The sequence below is a fragment of the Crocuta crocuta genome, unplaced genomic scaffold (genome assembly GCF_008692635.1).
Source record: "Crocuta crocuta isolate KB4526 unplaced genomic scaffold, BGI_CrCroc_1.0 scaffold184, whole genome shotgun sequence".
Taxonomy (NCBI): domain Eukaryota; kingdom Metazoa; phylum Chordata; class Mammalia; order Carnivora; family Hyaenidae; genus Crocuta; species Crocuta crocuta.
The window spans coordinates 5,551,372-5,577,524 of NW_027530006.1; the positions used below are offsets into that span (position 1 = coordinate 5,551,372).

General features: G+C 37.6%; 1 pseudogene; it reads right to left on the bottom strand.

Annotated features, from left to right (window-relative positions):
• Nucleotides 1–351: 351 nt before the first annotated feature.
• LOC144231316 (ribosome biogenesis protein NSA2 homolog pseudogene) lies at nt 352–1,153 on the bottom strand (annotated as a pseudogene).
• Nucleotides 1,154–26,153: the final 25,000 nt, after the last annotated feature.

Sequence of the window (26,153 nt, forward strand, 5' to 3'; positions counted from 1 at the left end):
GAGAGAGAAAGGAGAGACAGAGGATCCCAAGCAGCTCCACACTGTCAGCACAGAGTCTGATGAGGGGGCTCAAACTCACTAACTGTGAGATTATGACCTGAGCTGAAATCGAGAGTTGGACACTTAATCGACTAAGCTACCCAGGCTACCCTGTAATTGCTTTTTGAAAAATAATTCAGATCTAAATGCTAACCAGAATAAAAAATAAAGACCAATTTGTAAACCTGGGCTCTTATAGTGTTTTTTGCAATAGAATAAATAGTTCTCTTGATGGCTGCAGATATGTAAGGCTGTTTTGCAGTATTTGGAAACCACTGCAGTAATGGTGTCTTTTTAACTGGTGAGTAGTCTTCAGTAATTGTAAAGAGTTAGTTGTCTCAGGCTGCTGTAAAGCAGCAAGGCCTCATTTATGCATCCATCGTTTTCAGGATTGTTGGTAACCTTGGGCATATTTTCCCCCAAATAACCTTGGCTCCTCGTGTCACAAGGCCCAACTCACTCATGTTCACCTCAATGACAGTACCTTTGGTAATAACACCCAAAGATGTATATAGTGGGGATGAGGGATTCTTTATTACACCAAGTATTGGCAGACAAAAGGTGGCTTTCAATTCGGGACATTTTTTTGAAATGTAAGCCCATTGGCCTAATGAATCTTTCCTATTTAGGTGGCTTCGAGGAAAGCCATCTCCAACAAAGCAGACTTTAGTAACCATCCTCTTCCACGCTTTCTCCTTCCTCTTTGAATAACTTATAATACTTCTGTTTCTCCCTGGGCACGAACTTTGGGCAAAGAGACTTCCCATTTTTCTGCTTTCTCTTTTTGTTTTTGTTTAATCATATTGGAAAGTACTTGAGCTCTGGACTGTCCCTCACTGTCCAGTAGATATGCAGGTACTGCTCCTTGTCAAGGCTTTTCATCATTCTTTTGCTGGGTGTTTCTCTTTTCATGCATCTTGATAGTCTTTTTCATTTGTATTTTCTCTGCATGGCACTGTTTATGGTAGAGCTTAGCTTTCAGACCAGTCATCACTTCTGCCTTCTTTCAATGTTCATGAGCCTCTCGACCTTCCTTCTTTGTCTGTCTCTCAAGGAAATCCAGACGATAGCCATGGCGCCTCCGGTGTAACTCAGTATATTCGTTTTGTGGCATGGTGACGGTGCAGCGCCGCAGGGTGCAGCTGCCTAGGCACAAAGAAGCTCTCAAGTTTTGGGTCTCACAGACCCGTGAGCTCACTCCATGGAACCCGCGATGGAAAAGAGAGACCAATTTTACCTGAGAGAGTTTTGAAAGAGAAGAATACTGAAGGGAAGACATGCCTCCTCACTTAACAAGAACATCTTTCATTCTGCAACAAAAAAATATCTTTAAAAACAGAATTCACTCCAGAGTGATCGAAACAATATGGTATAGGAATAGAAACTGAAGAGAGGTCCATATGAATATTAGAGTTCAGTGTGCCATATTTAAGATGACTTTTTAAATAAATGGCTATTTTGTTTTTGTTTTGCAGATAATGCCCAATTCGTTTCAAAGTGGTTATATCAAATTGTATGCACCAGAAATACTATATAAGTGCTCTGGTTAATGCTCACCCACAGAAAGACGTGATCTGTCATTGTGGTTTTAATTTTCATTTCTGAGATTACTAATCATGTTGGGCATATTTTTGTTGTTTAGATTTCCTTTCTATGAAGTATCTGTTAAGACTTTTCCTCAATTTTTTGGTTATTCTTTGTAGGTTGTGGGAATTCTCTATATTTTTATTTTTATATTGATTAATCCTTTGCCTTTTATAAGTACTGAAAACTATCATCTTCAAATGTGTAATTCTCATTTCACTTTCTTTATGTTAACTTTGGTCAGAACTCAGAAGATTTGATAGATAAATGTATTTTGTTAATCTTTTCCTTTGAAGTTTGCACTTTTGTGTTTTAACAAATTCTTACCTTTCTGAAGGTCATAAAGATACTGTCAAAATATTGTAGTTTTTCTTTTTTAAAATATCACAGATTTAATATTATATATGATACTTAGGTAAAGGTCTACTTTGTTCTTTGTTTTGCCATAGAACTAATGATTTGTCCTAGCATCATTTTTAAAAATTGTATTCAAATCATTTAAGTAAAGCCAAACACTGATAAACTGGTTCACCCACTTCTCCCACCCCCACCTCTGGCAAACACTAGTTTGCTCTTTTTATCTCTGAGACTTTTTTTTTAGATTCCACAAATAAAAGAGATAACACAGTATTTGTTTTTCTCTGTCTGTTATTTCACATAGCATAATGCCCTAGAGATCCATCCATATTTTCACAAATGTCAAGTTTCATTCTTTTTTATGGCTAAATATTTCACTTTGTGTATGTGTATCTGTGTATATAGTTTTATATATACAAATCAATGTGTGTATATGTATCTCACATCTTCTTTATCCATTTATACATCAATGGATACTTAGGTTGTTTGCATATATTCGCTACTGTGAATAATGCTGCAATGAACGTAGGGATGCCTAGATCTTTTTGAGTTACTGTTTTCATTTTCTATGGGAAAATAGTAGTGAAATTCCTGAGTTGGAAGGTATTATTTTTAATTTTTTGGAGGAAACTTCATACTGTTTTCCAATGTGGTTGCACCAATTTACATTACCACCAGCTATGCCCAAAGGTTTCCTTTTCTCCACATCTTTGTCAACACTTGGATAGTTTGAAATGGCTATTTGGAGTACGTAGTTCTGGGTATGGAATTGGGAGTATGTAGTTTAAAGAGCCTTTAGTTTTCACTTAACAACTTTCACTACTGTTTGGGATTTTATAATAAATATAGATTACATTAAAAAATTCTAAATATATGCACCCACATAGACATATTAGCAGATGTCAAAAAGGGTAATATGGACCTATACACACTGCCATGTGAAGATTTACAAGGTATGTTATTGAGTGACAGAAGCAAGTCACAGAATTGTGAATATAATTCAATCCAATGTATGAAAAAAGAAATTATGTGTGCATAGTATTAAAATTTAATCTATTTAAACACATATAAAAATACTGTAGGGGACAGGTGTAGAAATCTTTTGGGGAAAGTGACAAATTTTTCTTTTCTTTTGTTGGATTATTTGAAGTTTTCACACTACACTGTATTTTACTTTTGAAAGTTAAAACTGAATTGAGAAATCTAAATCAGTGGATAAAATGTATGACTCATTACTGAATTTTGGGATAAATTGGCCTGCATTTAGAAAAGCAAGCTTAATTACTACCTCACACCATACAGAATGATAAATTTCTCTTGGAATATTCATTGAGTACTTATGCTCTGCCAGACACTCTGTTAGGATTTTTCTATTACTCATTAACTCTTACAACTAAAGAATGTGCACAGTTGTACATTCCGTTTTATAAGATGTCTGAAAGGTTACTTACAGCAGAGGTGAGATTTTTTTTTTAATTTTTTATTTCTGAGAGAGAGAGAGAGAAAGAAAGAGAGAGACAGCGTGAGCAGGGGAGGGTCAGAGAGAGAGGGAGACACAGAATCTGAAACAGGCTCCAGTTTCTGAGCTAGCTGCCAGCACAGAGCCCAACGTGGGGCTCGAACCCACAAACTGTGAGATCATGACCTGAGCCGAAGTCGGACGCTCAACCAAATGAGCCACCAAGGCACCCCCAGAGATGAGTTTTATATGCACAGCCTCCTTGTCTCTTCCTCCTGGCCTACGTAGGTGTTGGATTGCATCTTTCTTAAACGTGTAAGAAAAGTGTAAAGCAGTTTTGAATGAAATGTAGTGCATCCTGTTGATTTTTAAAAATGACCTAGGGAGAAAAATTTAAACTTCCTTAGAAAAGAGAGAAATAATGTTCATACTGTTTTTCCTCATATTGTCACTTCACTGTTGGAGTGCAATGTGTTTCAAATACTCTGGGATTCAGTGACAGAAAATTCTGATTATCATTATCTCTAAGTGGGAGATCTAAATTTGACTCTGACATTGAAGCCTTCAATCATGGTGTTATGACATGAAATCAGAATGCAAGTTCATGCAGTGTTCTGCAAATAATCCTGTAATTGTATCTTGTAGGCTCTTCTAAACTATGATCTTTTTATCATGTGGTGACTTGTAGTAGCCAGCATACCTAATTCATTTTCTTTTTTTATTATAAAAGTAACATGTGTCCAGGGGCGCCTGGGTGGCTTAGTCAGTTAAGCGTCCGACTTTCGCTTAGGTCATGATCTCGCGGTTCATGGGTTCGAGCCCTGCGTCGGGCTCTGTGCTGACTGCCAGCTCAGAGCCTGGAGCCTGTTTCAGTCTGTGACTCCCTCTCTCTCTGACCCTCCCCTGCTGATGCTCGCTCTCTCTCTCTCTCTCCTAGAAATAAATAAAAATTAAAAAAAAAAAACATTTAAAAAAATAAAAAAAAGTAACGTGTGTCCATAGTTAGGTGTTTTGATAAGTATGATTATTATCAGCTTCCAAAGTAGAAGGATTTACTTTTTAATATTTCTCCCACTAGTTAAAAATCTAGGATGGCAAGGGCCATGCCTACTTATAACTTCCACAGTCAGACATAAGAGTAATTTTTTAATAAATACTTTAAATAGATAAATTAAGTGATAGTTTTTGCTTTGTTTTGTACCCTGGATATATACCAATCATAACACGCTCTATAGGAAATAGTTGGATTAAACCTGTAATATATTTTTTATCTCTAAGGTATTCTTTAGTCCTCTTGTTAAACAGTTAACACCAGAAACTTATCTAGTTTCTCCGCTAATGGTGTAATTAATACTTTTCTCATCAAATAGTTTTGAGAATTGTGTATCCAATTAAGAGATAAAAGGATGTAATGAAAACAAAACTGTGAACCTAAAGATGGGACTATTTCTATAAATCTTGCCAACTAACTAGGGGACTTCAGTAGTAATAGTAATAATTGATGAGAGCCAGGTTTGTGTTTTATTCACAATCTACACAACTAGTACCCAACTAGTACAGAGGTAAATTGGCAATTTTTTATTGATTTAAATTAAAAACCAATTGTGCCTTATATTTCCTGTATAAAAGTGGATGTAGTTCTTCATGCCATACCCAAGTCACCAAAGATGTGATAATCATATCAGGTAACCAGTGAGTGAAAGTCCTTTGAAAAAAGATGAAACTGTAAGAATGTGTTTAAGCAGTCTAGGCCTTGCCTTCTCTAGCTACCTCATCCCCATAGCCAAAGGGACAGCCATGTCTATAGGGCACTGAGTGCTATACCGCATAATGTAGGAGAATCTTCCTGTGGGTTTCATATACTGCTTTTCATTCTGAGTGCCCTGTACGCAGATCTTTTGACCTATTTTTATTCATGAAGTCTCCATCTCCCTTCCTCAGGCCTTTGGATTTAAAAGGCATTTGCCTAATTCATAGATATTGGGTATAAGTTTAGTTCCAGTTGCTTCCCTCCATCCCCATCAAACAATTTTTCTCTGACAATACCCTGTCTCTCACGCTCTTCCTCCTTAGCCTGTCTTTTATTATACTTGCACCAATTCTAGGCTCCTAGCAGCCCAGCACCCCATGCTCTCACGAAATAGAATCAATTGTTACTCAGCTGAGTCCCACACCAAACCTCTGGAGTGTAATCTCTATGTTAGTAAGAACAACTGCAACAAAGAATGATATTAAAGAATAGCATCAATTCCCTTGGGCCTGTCTTCCATTGCTTATCCAGCAGCTCTAGATATGCAGCTAGCACACATGAAAACTCACAGAGCATCCTAGTGTTTAAAAATTGTAACCATTAAAAGCTAACCTTGAACTTAAGCATGGACTCGAGGGGTAGGACACAAAACATGTAATGCTTTTAGAACTCCTCTTTTTCTGGCATTGTTACATCTTCACTACTAAATGATCACCTAATTCTTGAAATGAGATATTCAAGATTCTAATCTTCCCTTCTAGGTAGCCAAGTGCCTTCTTTTAATGTTAAGAGTAAAAGATGGAATTATTATTCTTTCTTGGCAAAACTTCACTATCATACAACATATCCACTGTCCTGACTCTCAAAGCAATGATGTATGACTTTTGAGTAGCAAAGATTGACTTTGAGAGAAACAAGGTCAGTAGGGAGAGGTAGAAAAAGTAGTGGCTATTTTCCATTTAATACCATGTTGGAGACCTATTTTCACTCCTTCTCTTATCTCTGTTCAGAGGTGCCTTGCCACTTTCATGTCCTAACACACACCCTGGAAAGACAGTAAACGTCATTTGAAAAAACCACACAACACATGGTTATTTTCCTGCAGTTTCAGTATTGACAGGGTGAAAGCACATGACTCATATTACTGAAATTATCTGGTTTTTGATCTGAATCAGAAATGAAAACTGACCAGACCTACTTGTTGACTTTTTCTTCTTGAACACATATGAGCCTTTACTTTTTATTAAAGATGGAAATCTTTCCTCAGAGTAACTCAATGCAGCATTAAGTTTGTAATCCTGAGCTTTTAAGTTTTCTCAGAGCTTTGAAGTTGAAGTGTAAATTGATACACTTACCATAGCCAGATCTACCACAGAAAGCTATTTCCTTGAGAAAGTAGTATCACACATAGTGAGAGGAGAATGATGCTTCCAACACTAGCATAGTAAAATAACTCAAGGGATATAGAATTCTCCTGCACTACTAGTACCAGTTTGCAATAGTTCAGAATGAAATACATTGCTTTATGGATAACCCTTTGAAAATGATTATAACGATGCACAATATATCTAGCTATCTACAAAGGTGTGGTAGTAGGTTAAATAATGCCCCCTTCAAAATTCATGTCCACCCAGAAGCTCAGAATGTGACCTTATTTGAAAATGGGGACTTTGCAGATGTAATTAATTAAGATAAATTGAAGTCATTACTGTATTAGGATGACCCCCTAAATCCAATGACTGATGTCCTTATAGGAAGAGGAGAGGACACACAGAGATATAAAGAGAAGAATAAAGACGGCAGCAGGGATTGGAGTAGTGTAGCGATGAGCCAAAGAATGCCAACAATTGTCTGAAGCCACCAGAAACTAGGAAGAGACAAGGGTGGTTGTTTCCCTAGAGCCTTCAGGGGGAGCATGACCCTGATAACACCTTGAGCTTGGACTTGTAACCTCTGAAACCGTGAGAAAATAAATTTCTATTGTTTTAGTCATAATGACTACTACAATCCTAGGAAACTGATATGAGTCGGATGCCTCCTTTCAACACATTTGAGAAGTGAGCATTGGGTTTGAACCTGACTCCCAAGTTAGGAGCTACAGATCTTGGGCAAGTCACTCTCTCCTGCAGCTTACTACCTCATTTATAAAATGGAGATTGTGGTACAAACCTCAAGGTTGTGTAAAAACTAAATGAATGATATGTAAAAGGCTCTTAGTGAAATGCAAGACAGGAAATGAGGACCTGGTACAGTACTAATAGTAGCAATAGCGTTTGGTAGCAGTTGGTACTATTGATCAACAGTACAGATGGAAAAGGACCAGAGCTTGTAATTAAGTCTTCTTATTAGGATTAAAGTGAGGCTTATACACCTCCTTTGAGGGGTACAGACAACAAAAGATAAAAACAGGCCTTTGTTATTCTAACATTCATAATCTGAATCACTTGCCACTATCCATTTCAAACTCTGAATTTACTTACTTCCTGATCCCTGCTGTATGATATTGATATTTACTTTTATTATGATTTTTATTTGTCCCTGGCTTTGGACCTAATTTCTGTGGTTGTGACATTTAGCTGCCTAACTTTAATGATATGCTCCCTTTGGTATCTTCTATTTTCATGCATCTCTCTCTCCAGCTTCATACCAATAGCAGGTGGTAGAGGAAGTCCAGAAAGGCAATTAGAATGTGATTATCTGAGGGCTTAGGCAGTGGGAAATTATGCAGCAGCCAAGGAGGCAGCTGTGGAGATAGGATACAGGAAAGGTGATTGCGGGGTTTTTTTTTTTAAATAATCTGTAACCAGTAGATAATAGTTATGAAATAATACGCCTAATCCCTTAGGCTTAAGGAAACTGAAGACCAATTAGAAAGAACAATAGATAAATAAATGGATTCTATAGATATATTGGGATGTCATTTCACCATAAAATATAATTTGTAGAATCTTACAGGTTGGATAGACTGCAAAAATCGTTTAGCTCAGGAATTCTTAACTGATCAAATTTAGGAATCCTTTCAACACTATAATGCTCACAGTATAAGCACACAAAAGTGAACATAGAGTTTTTCATATGCTTCCTGAATTTGGAGACTAAATTTCAAATAAGGAACCTTGGACTAAACCCAAATATGACTATATTTAAATAAAGAAATAGAATTGTAGGCAGAGTAAATAATCTGCCCAAGATGCTCTGTAGAGTAACAGTGCCAAGACTAGAACTTGAATCCCCTAAATTCTGGCAATCCAGAATATTGAAAAAAAAAAAAAAGATGGTCTTAATATCACTCAAGAGATTAGACTGAAAGAACTGAAGAAGCAGTTTTGGGTGATGAAGGGAGGGGGTGTAAGCCTTAGGTTCTAAATATATAATCCTGTGGTAAATGAATTGTGTTGGCAGCTCTTGAAGGAATGTTCCATGTACTTCTTGTCAATCAGGAGAGATCATTAGTTAGAGCATCTAAGCATACATGCTACGAGGTGACTCCCTTTAAATTCATGCATAATCTGAGGCATGAGAATTTAGTTATTTGGCAAGCAGGGAATGTTATGAACATAGAAATGGTTCCTCATCTTGATTTTCTCATTAGCTCCGTGAGAGTCTTTAAAGACATTATTTCACTAAGTCATCTATGAAATAAGAGGGATTTTGCTGAGAGAAGCCTTAGGTGCCTCTTCGCATGAACACTAATTTTCTAATACTCTCTCTACTGTGATTTAAAGAGATCTGAAACTGTGCTTGTATTTTCCTGCTGATGCACGTGAGGACTGTTCCATGTGAGAGATTCTGGTTTTTGTAGTAACTGCAGTGCCAAGTGGACTGCTTTTTCCTCCGACTGGAGCTCGCATTCCAGAACTCTTAGTGATGTTGCCTTACTTCTTCATATAGATTCATGTGATTATTTACACAAGTGTACAAGATACTTAAAACTTTCATCTTGTGGAGGTAGTTCTTTTTGTACTTAGTATCCCAAGAGGAATTGTTAAAGAAGGACTTCTGAAATATTAGTCCCTCTCCATGGGAAGAGTTAATAACTCTATTCTTACATAGCAAGGCTGAGAAAGGAACATCAAAATGATCTGCACTCATTTTGCCCCAAATACAAGTGTTTTCTTGGAATCAAGTCCATTACTGTAATGTCATCAGTTTCCCATGAGGGGACCTCTATTAGGTAAGTTTGAATCCAGAAAGGTTGTCTTAGGAGAAGCCAAAATAGAGTTGTTGGTTCACCACTTGCTATTACAGAAACATCAAATGCATAAGATACTCTACAGAAAGGAAACATATTACCTGAGTTCTTCCACCATGAACTTTCTCTATGATGAGCTGGCAGCACAGACACAGTATAAAACCAAAAGCAATGGTGTAAGACAGAAATTTGTCATACATGATTCCACATGAACTAAAATGTGAAGTAGCTCCTAATACAGTCTTCCAGTACATTAGGAAGGGATAGAGAAAGAGGTTTTCTGTTTTAAATGGAAGATGGCATAGGGCAGGATTTTCAAATTCATTGCAGGATCTAAACTAGATTTTTTTTCTTACCCATTAATGGTAAAGTTTATGAGAACAGACCAGCTGTATAACTATGCTCCTTGGAACTTTCTACATATTGTAGAAACCCTTGAAACCTTAGTTGGTGGATAAATAGGCATACTGAGACCAATTCCTATGTGTGTGTGGTAGGAGGAGGCGATTCCCATACATACAACTCAGCAATTCACCCAGTCAGCTCAAGTGTACTTCATTCTGATACTGTCTACCTATAAATAGCATCAGATGCCAAGGGTTGAGTGTTCACTGCTGCAAGACTGCCTCCATCACATCCACTCTCCACTTCAAAAGCCAGGTTATTACCTGCGCTTCTCACCAGCCGGGTACAGATTGGAAGTTCCCATGACTCCATCTTTGGACATAAGACATTAGTCACAAGTTAGGGTTATTAGCTATACTTCTGACCAAAAACTGGCTCTCAAGCTGAAGTTCCCAGAATCTCTTCCTCATATTGACTAATTTGCTAGAGTGGCTCACACGATTCAGAGAAATACTTTACTTACTAGATCATGAGTTTACTATAAAAGGATGTAAATCAGGGTGCCTGGGAGACTCAGTTGGTTGAGTGTCCGACTTCGGCTCAGGTCATGCTCTCATGGTTCATGGGTTTGAGCCCTGCATCAGGCTCTGTGCTGGCAGCTCAGAGCCTGGAGCCTGCTGCAGATTCTGTGTCTCCCTCTCTCTCTGCTTCTACCCTGCTTTTTCTCTCTCTCCCTAAAAAAACAAAAAAACAAACATTAAAAAAATAAAAAATGAAAAGGATGTAACCCAGGAACAGTACATTCCCATTCAGGCATGCCACTCTCCCCAACCTCCACATGTTCACCAACCCAGAAATTCTCCAAACCCTGCCCTGTCCTTTTGGATTTTTAAGGAGGCTTCATTACAGAGATACAGTTGATGAACTCATTGGCTATTGGTAGGTGGACTTAATCTCCCATACTTTTCTCATCCCTGGATGTCTGGAAGTGAGACTACAAATTGCAACCCACTCATCACAAGGTTGGTTCTCCTTGTCACTAGTCCCCACCCATCCTTGAGAGCTTCCAAAAGTCAGCTCATTAACAAAACAGAAGACACCTTTATCATTCTCAGCACTTAGGGAATTCCAATCTTGTGGGGAGCTATGAGTCAGAAACTGTGGGCAAAGGGCAAATGGAGATATGAGAAATGTATTTTGGTCATCTAAATGACCAAATTAATGTATATTACAAATCATAATATTGCAGTGGGACAGTGGTATAGAAACTTTTAGTAATCAGTTTGTAAAAAACATAGCTTGTTAATATGCTATGTGAAACTTAAGATTTATGTTGTTTGAGTACAAAAGGTTTTTTTAATTGTCTCACCACACATAAATTAATTGAAGTATGGGGGTTACAGAGGTATAAAAACTTTATCTAAAGATGATTTACCATTATATGGGATATATCTATCTAGATATAAATATAATTATATATATATGGTAATGAAGATAATTGAAAGTTGGCTATCTTCTGATTTTTCTTTTATTTTTTGCTGCCTCAATGCAGATTATGTCAATGAGTAACCAACCCAAGGGATACTGGAAGTAGATTCCAGTCTGGATTTGGTTTCCATGGTAACTCATCAGCGACCATAGCTTGTTCTATTTCTTTTTCTAGTCATTTAACTGACTTAGATCTTTAATATAGTGAAAAAGAATTGGATATTTGTAGGAGTTATGCCAAGTGCAAACAACCCGAAGAATGTGAAAAGGTTGATTTCCAGGGGGAAAAGATTAGAAATATTGGATCTATTGATGCTGTTCTTGCCGGTGATGCCAGGTTTATAAACCAGAGGTGCATTTAGAATGTCATTTAGGCAGAGAATGTTGGCATACCCACATCACATTTATTGCCAATCAATGGTCTTCACAAGGTCCCTGAAAGAGAGAGAGGCACTGCAGTTTCTAGTCAGCTGAAAGTTCATGAGTAGAGTTTGAGCCCCAGACCAATTCAGAAGACTGAATAGGAACCATTCCCCCCACCCCAGTATACACTGTGGAGCCTCTCCAACCAAAGAGAAGGGAAGGCCCTCATAGTCTATATCACAGCCCTTGCTCCCAAACCCATCCATGGGTCAGAAAAAGAAAATAGATGAGTTTGTCTCCAAGGCAAGTTGTGAGACAGTAAAGAAAGTCTCCACATGAGATGACAGGGCTATGGACTAACTTATCTTTCTAGTGTTAGAGGACAGAAGTGAAGTTCAGCTTTCTGTATACATTTGTGCTGATGTTTTAATCTCCCATGACTTCTCCCACTGGAGAACTGTGAGAGGGGAGATAAAACAAACCTAGATGCTTAGAAGCAACCCAGAATGAACACTCAACCCCCCATTTTCCTTTTTCTAACTTTCCATATCACAAATTAGTAGGTCATTGTGAGGAGAGGCCTTTCTGCTTCAGCTGCCATTGACTCAGAGACACTTTGAATGTTGACAGTCCCCTGGGATAAATCCTCAGATTCACCTGTTTATTTCCCAGCTGAGAAAGTGGAGCCAGGGGACATTCAGCAATCTGCTCAGCCTCACAAGGAAGTAGCAAAGCCAGGAATGGAATGCTGGTGCCTGTCCTGGGTTCTGTCATCTATGCCTGGCCGCCTCTTCATCTAGTTGTGTTGTTTCACCAGCTCTTTGTTGTCATCACTTTATTTCTCTCATGTTCATTTGTTTGCCTTACTGTGACTGTTTTCTGGGCGCTTATCCCCACTTGGTGTAAATTTTGTTTATTATTTGTTCAACACCCCAGATTCCGTTTGAAATAATACTTCCATATTATTATTGTGACTGAGTCTATTCTTTTTTTAAGTGTATCAGCCAGATGAAATCTGAATTTAAGGCCTCAGGTAGCTTGTCTAATATGGATTTATATAATAATAGCACCCTATTGCTGTGAAAGAGGCAAATCCTGTAATTAAGTACTAGTCATCTTTGAGGAAAACTCAACTGACCCTTGATTTGTCAAATCAAATGTTTTCTGTAACCTTCCTGACTCCATTCGCTGAGTTGTTAGATTTCCTCTGTGTTCTCACAGTATTGAGCTCAGTTACAGCACTTACCATATGGTTATAATTCTCTTTCTCCATGTATGGGGCACCTAGATGGCTCAGTTGGTTGAGCGCCCGACTTCGGCTCAGGTCATGATCTCATAGTTCCTGGGTTCAAGCCCCTCATCAGGCTCTGTGCTGACAGCTAGCTCAGAGCCTGGAGCCTGTTTCAGATTCTGGGCCTCCCTCTGTCTCTCTGATCTTCCCCTGGTTGTGCATGTTCTTTCTCTCTCTCTCTCAGAAATAAATAAAAACATTAAAAAATTATCTTTCTCCATGTAAAGTGGCTCATGCCATTCCCTGCAATGGTTTCCTGTTATAGTGAGGATAAGATAGACCCTCTTAACCATGCGGTGCAGGGCTTATCAGCTTAACTTAGTGCCACTGCCTTTCTTATAGCTCTTCAGCCACTGGCTTATTATTTCTGTCAAAACCCCTTATCTTTTCATAGCACTTAGGTTAAGTTTTACATATTTATTTCCATGATTATTTATTGATGGTAAAAAGAAAAGAGGGTTATTTGCAAAACATGATCCCCACCAAGTTGGGTCAAGATGCTCTCTTCATGACAAGGACAGAAACGGAAGAGGAGATTGTGCATAGGTGTAGGTGAGAACCTGATGGAATCTTGTGTGATGGTTTATCTTGGCTCCATGAAGTGCAAGACCAAACATTAAAGAGCAAGGGCATGAGGATGGGAGAGAATGATAGAATCTTTACCCATACGTGACTCAGTTTCTTTACATTTCTATTACATGAAATAGGTGTAATAATAGGACCCCATAAGGTTTTGTGAGGGTTAAGTGAAGAACAGATAGATGAATGGAGATTGTGTGTGTGTGTGTGTGTGTGTGTGTGAATGTATTTCTGTTTAAGCGACCTGGTTTGTGGTATTTTGTTATGGCAGCCATAGCAAACTAATACAGCATATAAAAAGAGCAGAGGCTTTGGAGAATGACTGGCTTGATTTGAATCTCAGCTCTACTTAGTAGCTCCCCTTCATTTAGTAACCATAGAAACTTGGATAGGTCATTTTTATTTTATTGCTGACATCTGTAAAGTTAGGATAGTAATAGCAAACATTTGTTGAGAGCTTCCTCTGACTGCTAGTCAGCTATAACTCATAGCATCCCATTCTGTTATGTCACAAGTACTAGTCTGTTCTCTCATATGCGCTTCACAATTCTGTAAGCAGGTTCTGTCAGCAGCCTTAATTTATGGCTGCAGAAGCAGTAACAGAAAGGCAAAGTAGCATGGAGAGGTGGGATTCAAACCCAGCTGTCCAGCTGTAGAGCCCACCTATTAACCACTTCTCTCCCCTGCTTCCCTGGTGCCTACCTTTTAAATGCCCTAGGGAGATAGACTGAGTGAGGTGGTGCTTAGGAAGTATTAAGAACAGTATAAGGAATGTGTAGCAAGAGAGCAATACAAGTGAAGCTATTTATTATTTATGGAGAATGAGGAAGGGATGTTACCATTGTTGTGGTAACAGGACATCTTTCCTACTAGAGAATAACAGGAGGATCACTGGACAGTGTTCAGTGTCCACTTGAGGACAAGGGATTTGGTTGAATAACTTTCCCCCAGCAGTTATATCTTAGAAAGGATTTAGTCCCTATGTGAGCATGGTGAAATGAGGCATCAATGTCCTTTTCCTTCTGGACATCACACTATACCATAAAGATGAAAGAGAAAAGCAGGTTAACCCCTTTTTGAGTGGAAGTAGGCAGCAGCTATAATATGCTGAATCAAAATGCCAAAAGCAGCTAAGATGACCACAGAAGCCATGTGGGGTCATGTGCAACACAAGCTTCATAGGGATGGTGTGTGTTTGTGGGAGGGAAGGGGTTGAAAAGTAAAACAGAATAGGGAAAAAAGAATGTATACACTGATTATAATAGCTGGGAGTCAAGTCATCATGTTCGCAGATGCTTAAGACATTTGACAAACTTAACTATTATGATGAGAATACATGAACAATTTCTTAACATTATAAAACTACACCTATTTCAACTCTAAGTCAGCACAAAAACCCAGTGGGATATTACACTCATTCCTGATTAAAGATAGGAACAAAGAAAAGGAAGCCCTCTTTTACCACTTTCTAACATTTACTAGATGGGTAATTAGACAAGTGAGAGAAACATAACAAATTTCAAAAGGGAATGGTAAGGCTGAATTTTATAAGTGAATAACCACATAACGTTATTCTTTAAAAAGCAGTATGTAGGGGCCCCTGGTTCACTCAGTCGGTTAAGCGTCTGACTTCGACTCAGGTCATGATCTCGCGGTTCGTGGGTTCGAGCCCCATGTCGGGCTCTGTGCTGACTGCCAGCTCAGAGCCTGGAGCCTGTTTCAGATTCTGTGTCTCCCTCTCTCTCTGACCCTCCTCTGCTCTTGCTGTCTCTGTCTCTCTGTCTCTCTCTCTCTCTCTCTCAGAAATAAATAAAACATAGAATAAAATAAAAAGTGGTATATAGGGGCACCTGGGTGGCTCAGTGGGTTAAGTGTCAAACTCCTGATCTTGGCTCAGGTCGTGATCTCATGATTTGTGAGATTGAACCATGGGTTGGGCTCTGCGCTGACAGTGCGGAACCTGCTTCAGTTTCTCTCCCTCTCTCTCTGCCCCTCCCACACGTGTTTGCACATGCATGCTCTTTCTCAAAATAAACATTAAAAAGTTGTAAAGAATTATTCTTTCTTAGATTTTATATACATATTGTGTATACATATATATATAATATCACATACCTTAAATGTTTAAGGGTAACTAAAATCATGAAACTGTCAAATTCAGTTAAGTACTACAGCATACTAATAATGTGCAGATATTAATAGCTTTTGTATATGTAAACAGCAAGCAAAAGAGGCATTTCGCAGTAGAGGTATGAAGGTAGCAAGGGAAGAGAGGGACTGTGCAATACACGTGGTAAGACTGTGTCATAATCCGGGGAGAAAAATAATTGAATCCATCTATGCCACTATGTATCAAGAAAAAAAAAAAAACCCAATGCATTAAAGATTTAAGAAAAAAATACAATTGTAGGAAGAAAATATGGAAGAATTACATTATAACCTTGGAGTAGAGAAGGTCTTACTAAATACTTCTCAAAATCTAGGAGCTATAAAAGATTGATGAATTCAACCACATACATGAAAAAATGCACAGCCAAAATCAACTTGAGCAAAGTCAAAATACAAATGACTAGGAAACATTTTGTGATTCATTTATAGACAAAGACAAATTTGTATCTGCCATTTATCTAAAAGCAAAGGTTATGTTAGTAACTAAAATCTCTGCTGTTTTGTGCCCTACCTTGTAGTTAACCATTTGTGCCTTCCCCATGTGTAAATACTTTTAGAAATTAAGAATAAGACCAAAAAACTAATAGAAAAGTGAGAAAATGACATTAGTAGTTGGCAGCAAAGAAAATTTCAAATGACTCATAGCCAATAAAACAAAAAACATCAACTTTCTTCATTAGAGAAATATAATTAAAACTATATTTATGTAGTATAGTTTACCTATCAGACTGACAAAATCTAGAAGCTTAACACAACTTGTGATCAACTTGAGAACAGACTACTCATAGTATGTCTGGGAGTCTGCACTAACACGACTTCAGTAAGAAGACAATTTGGAATCTTGATCAAAAATAAAAAAGCAAAGACCCTTTAAGCTAAGAGTTTACTTTTGAGCAGTTACATACTTTTTTTATTGAAAAGAATTTTTTTTTTTTTTTTGACAGAAAGAGACACAGAGACAGACAGACAGACATGGAGTAGAGCAGGGGAGAGGCAGAGAGAGAAGGAGAAACAGAATCTGAAGCAGGCTCCAGACTCTGAGCTGTCAGCACAGAGCCTGACCCAGAGCTCAAACTCATGAACTGCGAGATGATAACCTCAGCCGCAGTCAGACACCTAACCGACTGGGCCACTCAGATGCCAGTAGAGAGATATTTTTATAGGTGATAAATATATGTACTGTGTTCTCTATTCAAGCATTGTTTCTTATGGCAAAGGTTAGAATTGACTCAGTTGTCAATCACTAGGGGATCAAATTATGCTACATCTATCCAAGAGGTAAGCAAACTATAGCCCACAGGCCAGGTCCAGTTCAAAACCTGTTTGGGTATGGCCCACAAGCTAACAATAGCTTTTACACTTTAGGAGGTTCTAAAAATCAGAAGGATAACTTTCCGTGACACTTGGAAATTATATGAAATTCTAACTTTAGTGTCATTAAAGTTTTATTGGAATACAGCCATATTTGTCCATTAACATAGTACCTACGGCTGCTTTTGTCCTGTGGAGTTGACTTGTTGTGACAGAGACCATCTGTGCCACTCTGATTGCTTCCCACTGCTGTTTGGCTCACTGTAAATTGCAATGACACAGTTAGAATTTGACAGTGTTTCAAGTGCCATCCAGCTAATATATAGAATTTCATGACCTAAATATATCCATAAAGATGATAAATATCCACATATGCAAGAAAAATTTTTATTTGGAACTAGTACATATTCAGTACCAAAGACTTTTGGGAGAAAACATTCTATATGGGTGAGACTAGAAAAATAATTTTGTGTCCTTTGATCATTTTCTAGAATAACTAAAACCAAGGATAAGACATCCTTTCACCAATCCATTGATTTCTAGACTACCGTTTCAGAGATGTGTAACACACTTAATAGAAAAAGAGAAATCTGAGATTTCCAGTTGATTGGAGAGACACTGATGCACATTTAAAGAATATGTGCACACACTCTCAGGGTTCGAACACTTGAGTGACATTTCTTTAGTTCTGAGATTCACAGCATATGGCTATTATCTGCTGCAAACCAAACTTTTTCCCATTTTCTGCCAAAGTAAACAGGAGTTCGAGCATATCCTACCATGGCATTCTTATTGCACTTTTAGCCTTCATCAGGATTTGTCATTTTACTTTTACTCTGTGGTTTGCACGGAAACCACTCCTAATCTCTCCTGAGTCACGTAGTGTCTGTCTTCCAAGAGTAACTCAATTAGCACCCTGCCAGTTTATCACTCTATCAGGTAGTTATTAAATAATTTTGATCAAAAATTGTCCCAGGGGTGCCTGGGTGCCTCAGTTGGTTAAGTGTCTGACTTCAGCTCAAGTCATGATCTCATGGTTTGTGGGTTCCAGCCCCACATCAGGCTCTGTGCTGACAGCTCACAGCCTGGAGCCTGCTTCAGATTTTGTGTCTCCCTCCAGTCTACCCTCCCCCGCTTATTATCACACTCTCTCTCTCTCTCAAAATAAACACTAAAAAACCTTTTTTAAAATGTCCTGGGGCGCCTCAGTGGCTCAGTTGGTTAAGCATCCAACTCCTGATTTTGACTCAGGTCACACTCTTAGGGGTCATGAGACTGGGCCTCAAGTTGGATTCTGCACAGAAAGCGTGCAGCCTGTTTGAGATTCATTCTCTCTCTCTCTCTTCTCTCTCTCTCTCTCTCTATCTCTCTGCCCCTCCCCTGGCTCACACTCTTCTGCCCTCTGAAACACACACAAACCAAACAAACAAACAAGCAAAATTGTCCTTTCTTCTCTCTTGAAAGCAACACAGCCAGAACCACTTACCGGCCTCAAAAGATCCATCTCTCCATGTGTTTGATGTTAGGAGGATTTAATACTTGGTGGGGGAAAAAATAAAATTTGAATGAGGTACCTAATGAATCAAAATGTACTCAGATGAGATGATTAGAAATTTTCAGTTAATTACTAGAAAGGAAAATAATTAAATTACAATTCAGCTTTTCCATGGGTTACTGGAGTGAATGTATCTAGGATGGGCCCTTTCATTTTTCTATTAAAAGGAAGCAGAGACATTGATAAATATAATTTTTCTTTTTTCACTCTTTCCAAATTATATTATTTAAGTTTGGTTCTGTGCCTCAGTTGCTTATATAAACATCTCTGTATAATGTTAATTGGCTTCTGAGATGAGAGTTCAGCTTATGTATACACAAAAAGCACTAGGAGTTTTTAGGTAAATATTCAGGTTAAAATTTAGACTCATCTTGGTTTCCTGGTTATATGGATGCATTTGACAGTGTGTTAGAACTTAGAGTGGAATTTCGTCATTCTAAAGGGAACTTTAAGACATTATGTGCTCTGGGGGCACCTGGCTGGGTCAGTTGGTAGCGTGTGTGAGTCTTGTCCTCAGGGCTGTACATTTGAGCCCAACATTGGGTGAAAAGATTACTTAAAATCTTTTCTTAAAAAAGACATTATGTGCTCTGTAGCTATAGGAATAATCATATCTATACCACAGTTTTGCTTTTGTGTTTTAAATAGAATTTAGGAAAGAAGTTTCATTTTAAATTTTGGAATGAAGTTAGGTCAACAATATTTATCCATCCATTATTTTAATCTTGCCATGTAGTTGTTTTATATGATTAAAGGAAGTCAGGGGAAAATGAAAGTAGAGGGAAGTAAATGTGTTCCTGCTGAAATTAACATAGTTGTAGGAGAAATATTCTCAGTACTCTGTACCAGGGTCAGTCTCAAATGTGAACGACAGAAGTTTGTTTCCTATTATGGGATGTGAAGATATATGACAGATACCCCCAATCCCTGCATTAAGAAGAGGTTTTTTTTTTTTTAATTGCTGATTAATTAATTAAGCTTGCTTTCTTTGGCCATCTTCCTTAAAGTGTTAACATTTCTAGGAGGGAGTTTAGATTGTCCTTGTCAAGATGTGCAAGTGTGAAGGGAACACTGGCGATGTAGGTGGAGAGAACTAGAAAGAGAAGAAGAGTAATTTGGGTGGCATTCATCTGTATTCTTAGGCCCCTTTAGGTCCACCAACAAGGTGAGTGGTATGAGTTAATAGGTGGTAGATCTTAGGAAAGAGGTTCTCAAACCGTAGCTTGCATCAGAATCGCCAGGAGGTCCTCTTATTTATAATGTCCCATTTCAGGGTTTCTGATTGAGCAGGTTTGGGGCAAGGCTCATGGGTCTGCAGTTCAAATAATTTCCCATGTGATTCTGATGCTCCCAGTTCAGTGGCCACATATTATAACCACTGTTCGGGAGGCAACTGACATGCATTTGGTGGAAAAAAGGAAGTGGGGTGCGCACTGTACTGAAAAAGGTAAGGCTTATTGCTGGCATCACATAGGACTTAAGACTTTGTTCATTGCATGAAGCTTAAATTGAGAAAAAAATGGGTTAGTAATATTTGTGAGAATATTAGTAACCTACAGAAAATGTTTAAACTTTACCAGTAGGAAAAATTACATTCCTCCTGTTTTATGCCCAGTTAAGCTTACTAATATCAAAAAGTTTTCTGTATTTCTGACAGTATGTCCTATCAGAACATGGTTCTTATTCATTTTGCCATCCAAATTACAAGTGGTGGGTAAAAAGACCACAGTTAGTGATACACTAACATCTGTAATATAATCAAAAATTCTTTTTTTTATTTTTTTAATGTTTTATTTATTTCTAGGAGAGAGAGACAGCTTGAGCAGGGGGGCGTCAGAGAGAGAGGGAGTCACAGACTCTGAAACAGGCTCCGGTCTCTGAGCTGGCAGCCAGCACAGAGCCCAACGCGGGGCTCGAACCCACGAACCGCGAGATCATGACCTAAGCGAAAGTCGGACGCTTAACCGACTAAGCCACCCAGGTGCCCCAAAAATTCTTAATCCACATAGTTAGTAATAGAATGACATGGTTAGTCAACTCTGTCTACTGTATAGCCTTTAATGAATGGAACAAGGTTAAACCAGAATTTTGAAAATTAAATAGGGATGAATTTAGTGATTGATTCTCAAAGTTTGTGTGAATCAGAATTACCTAGAGTGGGAAAAAAATACAAGAGGCCAGGCTCTTTGAATTAGCATGGGGCCTGCATCTTGCTTTATACCAGGTTTCTCAGATGAGTTAATGGCATATTTTGAGGACCTCTGGTTTAGAGCTGTGCTTCCCAAACAACCTATAATGAAAAACCAGATTTGTAAAATTTTCCAGATAATGTAGGCCAATACTTATCTAAAATGTAATTCAACTAATTTCTAAAAAGGAAATTTTAAAGCAAAGAGAAATTATAAGCCCTGGGGAATGATAGATTCTAAGATCCTACCAGAGGGCTTGCACGGCAAACAACTGTAAAACTCAGAGGCAGTGAAGAGTGAACAAAAGCAGGCTGTTTCTGGTAGGGAGTATGTGGGCAGAGAAAGTACGGGAGGGAACTATCTGAACTAAGTTCTCCATTTTTATAGGTTTTCCCCTTGTGCTAAGCATAGTTGTATCACCAAAACCCAAGTCTGGCTGCCTGGAGCTCCATCGGCCGGTACTCAATAGTCCTGATTGAAAATAAATTTGAGCTTTATTCAGGAGGCCAGCCACCTGGAAAGAAGGTGGACTCTGAGTTTCTGCCCAGCCCAGAGATTTTTTTAAAGGGGTTAAATCACTTCAAGGAGTGCAGTGGTCTGTGACATTTCTTGATTACCTGCAGACTCAAAGATAACTACAGAACTATCTCAGTGCTCAAAGGTTGTGTAAGAAATTCTAGCTCCTTGGTGCTCAAGGGAGGTCGTGCAAGAAAGTCTGGTTCCTTGGTACCCAGGGGACTGTACAAGAGTATTCTGTTCTTTCTGCAAAGGAAGGCAAAATCTACAGATGCATAAAGGGAGGTCAGTAAAGCCTTCTGTGTGATCTTAAAAAAGAAAAATATTTTGCTGAAAAAATGGCTGAGCTAATTGGAAAGCCGAGATGGCTTCAAACAGACTTGCTGGCCTTTGTGGCCTGGGAACATTTCTGGTCCTTCATTCCCCAAGGCCAGTGGTCTGCAAATGTCAAAGAAAACAAATTAGTTCTGCTACAGATCAAGGGCCTTAGGTTAGCAAGTAAGGAAAGTGTTAACTTGAAGCAAGTTAACCCTCAAGACTGGGTAGATTGCTATTACAGTTGTTTTCTCATTTTTGATGGAGCTTATATGACTATATCCAACTACCAAAATTCAGCAGACTATCCCTAAAATGAGTGTATATATTATTGTATGTAAATTAGACCTCAGTAAGGCTATTTAAAATCCATATAATAGACTTACCATTAAAAATAAAACATTATATTCTAAGGAAGTTAGAAAGTGATGAAGAACTTGAAAGATTTCCAGAAAATACTAGCTGGCTTTTGCTACATTTATTTTCCAAATTGCAAATAGAATAAAATGTCAACATAAGAAGATAGTTCATCCTGCTCTCTGATTTTAACAGTGTATGCAACTGAATGCTGGAATCCTTGCAAACTGACCAGTGTTGTGAAGAGAACTAATGCAATAATTGGTTTACTTTTCAAAGTTTTCCAGAGCTGATGAATATAAGGACATAAAATAACCATATTTCATTATTAACAGTAATTAATTTTGTAATACTAATACAAGCCTCAATCTTTTATTATTTAATAGAAAGAATGACCTTATCAAAATTTTTAAAATGTTTCTAAATGCTTGTCCTAATTTTTGTCTCTATTTCACTGAGGACCAGTCTCACACGCTTTGTTCTGTGGACCACGCTTGGAGTACAGTGATGTAGAGAACTGGAGTCAACTAGTTGTCCCACAGAGAGTAACTTAGGGTGAATTTATAACCTTTGCTTTGGGGTATTATAAGAAATTCACTATAACTGGCCTATATCCAGTTCGTTCTTGTGAAGCTAAGGCAACCAAATAATTTTTGTGATGCATTCTATTAGTTATTTACGTAGATCTTTGTCTTCATTAAGTTAACTGTAAGCTACTTGAAGTAGACCTATGATCTATTCAACTTGAATAGAATTCTTCTCTTGAAGAATTTAACACAGTCTTATAAATAACCACCCAGTATAAAATTTGTAGATCTTAATTTTTTGTTGAAAGAACACCAGCTGTTTTATTTTTTTTAAGTTTTCTTTAATTCCAGTTAGTTAACAGTGTTACATTAGTTTCAGGTGTATAATAGAGTAATTCAACAATTGCATATATCACCCTGTACTCATCACGGCAAGTGCACTCCTTAATACCCATCACCTATTTAATCCATCTTTCCACCTTCCTCTCCTCCAGTAACCCTTAGTTTGTTCTCTGTAATTAAGTCTGCTTTTTGATTTGTCTCTCTTGGTTTTTTTCCCTCTGCTGGTTTGTTCTTAAATTCCACATATGAACGAAATTATATGGTATTCATCATTCTATGACTGTTGTATTTACTTAGCTTTATATTCTCTAGTTGTATCCATGTCATGGGAAATGTCAGAATTTCATTCTTTTTTATGGCTGAATAGTATTCCATTATATATATATTATATAATATATATATAATATATAATAAAGGGTATATATATTTATATACCCTTTGAATTAGTACTTTTTTAAAATATTTTTTATTTATTTCTAGGAGAGAGAGAGAGAGACAGTGTGAGCAGGGGAGGGTCAGAGAGAGAGGGAGACACAGACTCCAAAAGAGCCTCCAGGCTCTGAGCTGGCAGTCAGCACAGAGCCCGACGCGGGGCTCGAACCCACAAACCGCGAGATCATGACCTAAGTGAAAGTCGGACGCTTAACCGACTAAGCCACCCAGGCGCCCCTGAATTAGTGCTTTTATATTCATTTGGGTAAATACCCAGTACTTAAATTGCTCGATCATAAGGTAATTCTATTTCTAACTTTTTGAGAATTCTCTATACTGTTCCCCACAGTGGCTACACAAGTTTGCATTCCCACCAACAATGTAAGAGGGTTCCCCTTTCCCACATCCTCGCCAATACCTATTATTTCTTGTATTGTTTATTTTAGCTATTCTGACAGGTGTGAGATGATATATCATTTTGGTTTTGATTTTCATTTCTCTGATGATGAGTGATGTGAGCATTTTTTTTCATGTGTCTGTTGGGCTTTGTATGTCTTTTTTTTTTTTTTAAGAAATGTCTGTTTATTTCTTTTGTCCGTTTTTTAATTGGATTATTTGTTTTTTGGATACTGAGTTGTATCAGTTCTTTAGAGATTTTGGATACTAACCCGTTATCAAATATATCATTTGCAAGTATCTTCTTCCATTCTGTAGGTTGCCTTTTAGTCTTGTTGATTATTTCCCTTGCTGTGCAGAAGTTTTTAATTTTGATGTAGTCCCAATAGTTAATTTTTCTTTTGTTTTCCTGCCTCACGAGACCTACCCAGAAAGATGTTGCTGCCTGTGCTCTCTTTTAGGATTTTTATGATTTCAGACTTTCACATTTAGGTCTTGAATCAATTTGGAATTTACTTTTGTGAATGGTTTGGAAAGTGGTCCAGTTTTATTCTTTTGTGTGTTGCTGTCCAGTTTTCCCAACACCATTTGTAGAAAAGACTGTCTTTTTCCCACTGGATATTCTTTCCTGCTTTGTCAAAGATTAATTAACCATACAATTGTGATTTCATTTCTGGGGTTTTTTATTCTGTTCCATTGAACTGTGTCTATTTTTGTAACAGTACTATAATTTTTTAATTACTACAGCTTCGTAATATAACTTGAAGTCTGAAATTGTGGTGCCTCCAGCTTTGCTTTGCTTTGCTTTTTCAAAATTATTTTGGCTATTTCGGGTCTTTTGTGACTCCACACAAATTTTAGAATTGTTTGTTCTAGTTCTATGAAAAAAATGTTGCTGTTATTTTGATAGGGGTTGCATTGAATATGTAGATTGTTTTGTCAACATTTTAACAATTATATGTTCTTCAGATCCATGAGTATGAAATGTCTTTTCTTGTGTAATCTTCATGTTTGTTTGTTTTTTCATCAGTGTTTTATAGTCTTCAGAGAACAGGTCTTTCACCCCTTTGGTTAGGTTTTTTTCTTCAGTATCTTATTATTTGGGGTGCAATTACAAATGGGATTGTTTTCTCAGTTTCTCTTTCTGCTGCTTCGTGATTGATATTCACCAATAATGCAACAGATTCTGTACATTGATTTTGTATCCTGTGACTTTACTGAATTTGTTTATCAGTTCTATCAGGGTTTTTTTGGTGCAACCTTTAGGATTTTTTATATGTAGTATTATGTCATCTGCAAATAGTGAAAGTTTTACCTCTTCCTTGCCAGTTTGGATCCTTTAATTTCTTTTTGTTGTCTGATAGACGTAGCTAGGATTTCCAGTACTATGCTGAATAAAAGTGGTAAGAGTGGACATCCTTGTCTTATTCCTGACCTTCAGGGAAAGCTCTCAGTTTTTCCCCACTAAGGGTGATGTCACCTGTGGTTTTCTCATATATGGCGTTTATTATGTTGAGGTTTGTGCCCTCTAAATCTACTTTGTTGAAGATTTTTTATCATGAATAAGTGTTGTCCTTTGTCAAATGCTTTTTCTGCATTTATTGAAATGATCGTATGGTTCTTAGCCTTTCTCATATTGATGTGATGTATCACATTAATTGATTTTCAAACATTGAACCACCCTTGAAACCCAGGAATAAATCCCTCTTGATCATATCAGCTGTGTTTTAGATATGTATACCATCACCAGTGAAACTGACTTAAACTTAAAGCAAAGTGATATTTTCACCATGACCTAAGATTTTGATGGAGACAGAACAAAACAGTCATAGTTTTGATGTTAATTATCACAAGGAAGTAGCAAACAAACTAACCTTTATTTCATAATTTATGTGCTGATTATTAGAAAACAATGCAATATAAAATTGAGTAGTATGGGTTATTGCTATAGTATGTTCAACTTAGTATTACTATTCAGAAACCCAGACTGTGTCAAACAGTGGCCCATAACTCTTTTGTAACTCTTTGATTGGGTAGTAAATTCTTGTCACCAAAGCTGATAGTTTGCTGTTTGGATCATGTCCATACTTCATCTTGCTCTTTTATTCACAAGGTATACTTCAGGAATATATACCAAAAAGATCAATACAGAATATAATTCAGATAAACCTAAATCAAGAGTGGAAATTGAAGAAACATTGAAGATAAGTCTGGAAACTCACACATTGGGAACTATCTTATAACCAGGATATAGTCTCAATAATATGAAATGACAATGTTGATTGTTGTTTATACTTCATTACTTAAAGCAAGATTGGTAATATTTGACAAAACACTATTTTATTGATTCCATTTTGCTTCAGGAGGCAACCATGAGGGCCATGACCAGGCTGGGACTGGTAACTGGGGAGTTACCCTGTATCTAGCTGGAGCTGGAATAGGTTTCTGTAGAATGAGAGAATCAGAGAAGAGAAGAGGTACTCCCTATAGGGGTGTATGAAAATGCTAGAGGGAAAAAGGTAGTGTAAAGGCAAGCAAACTAGAGAGTAACTGCGGCTGAAGACATCACAACAGAAGTCCTGATCCATGTAGACAGC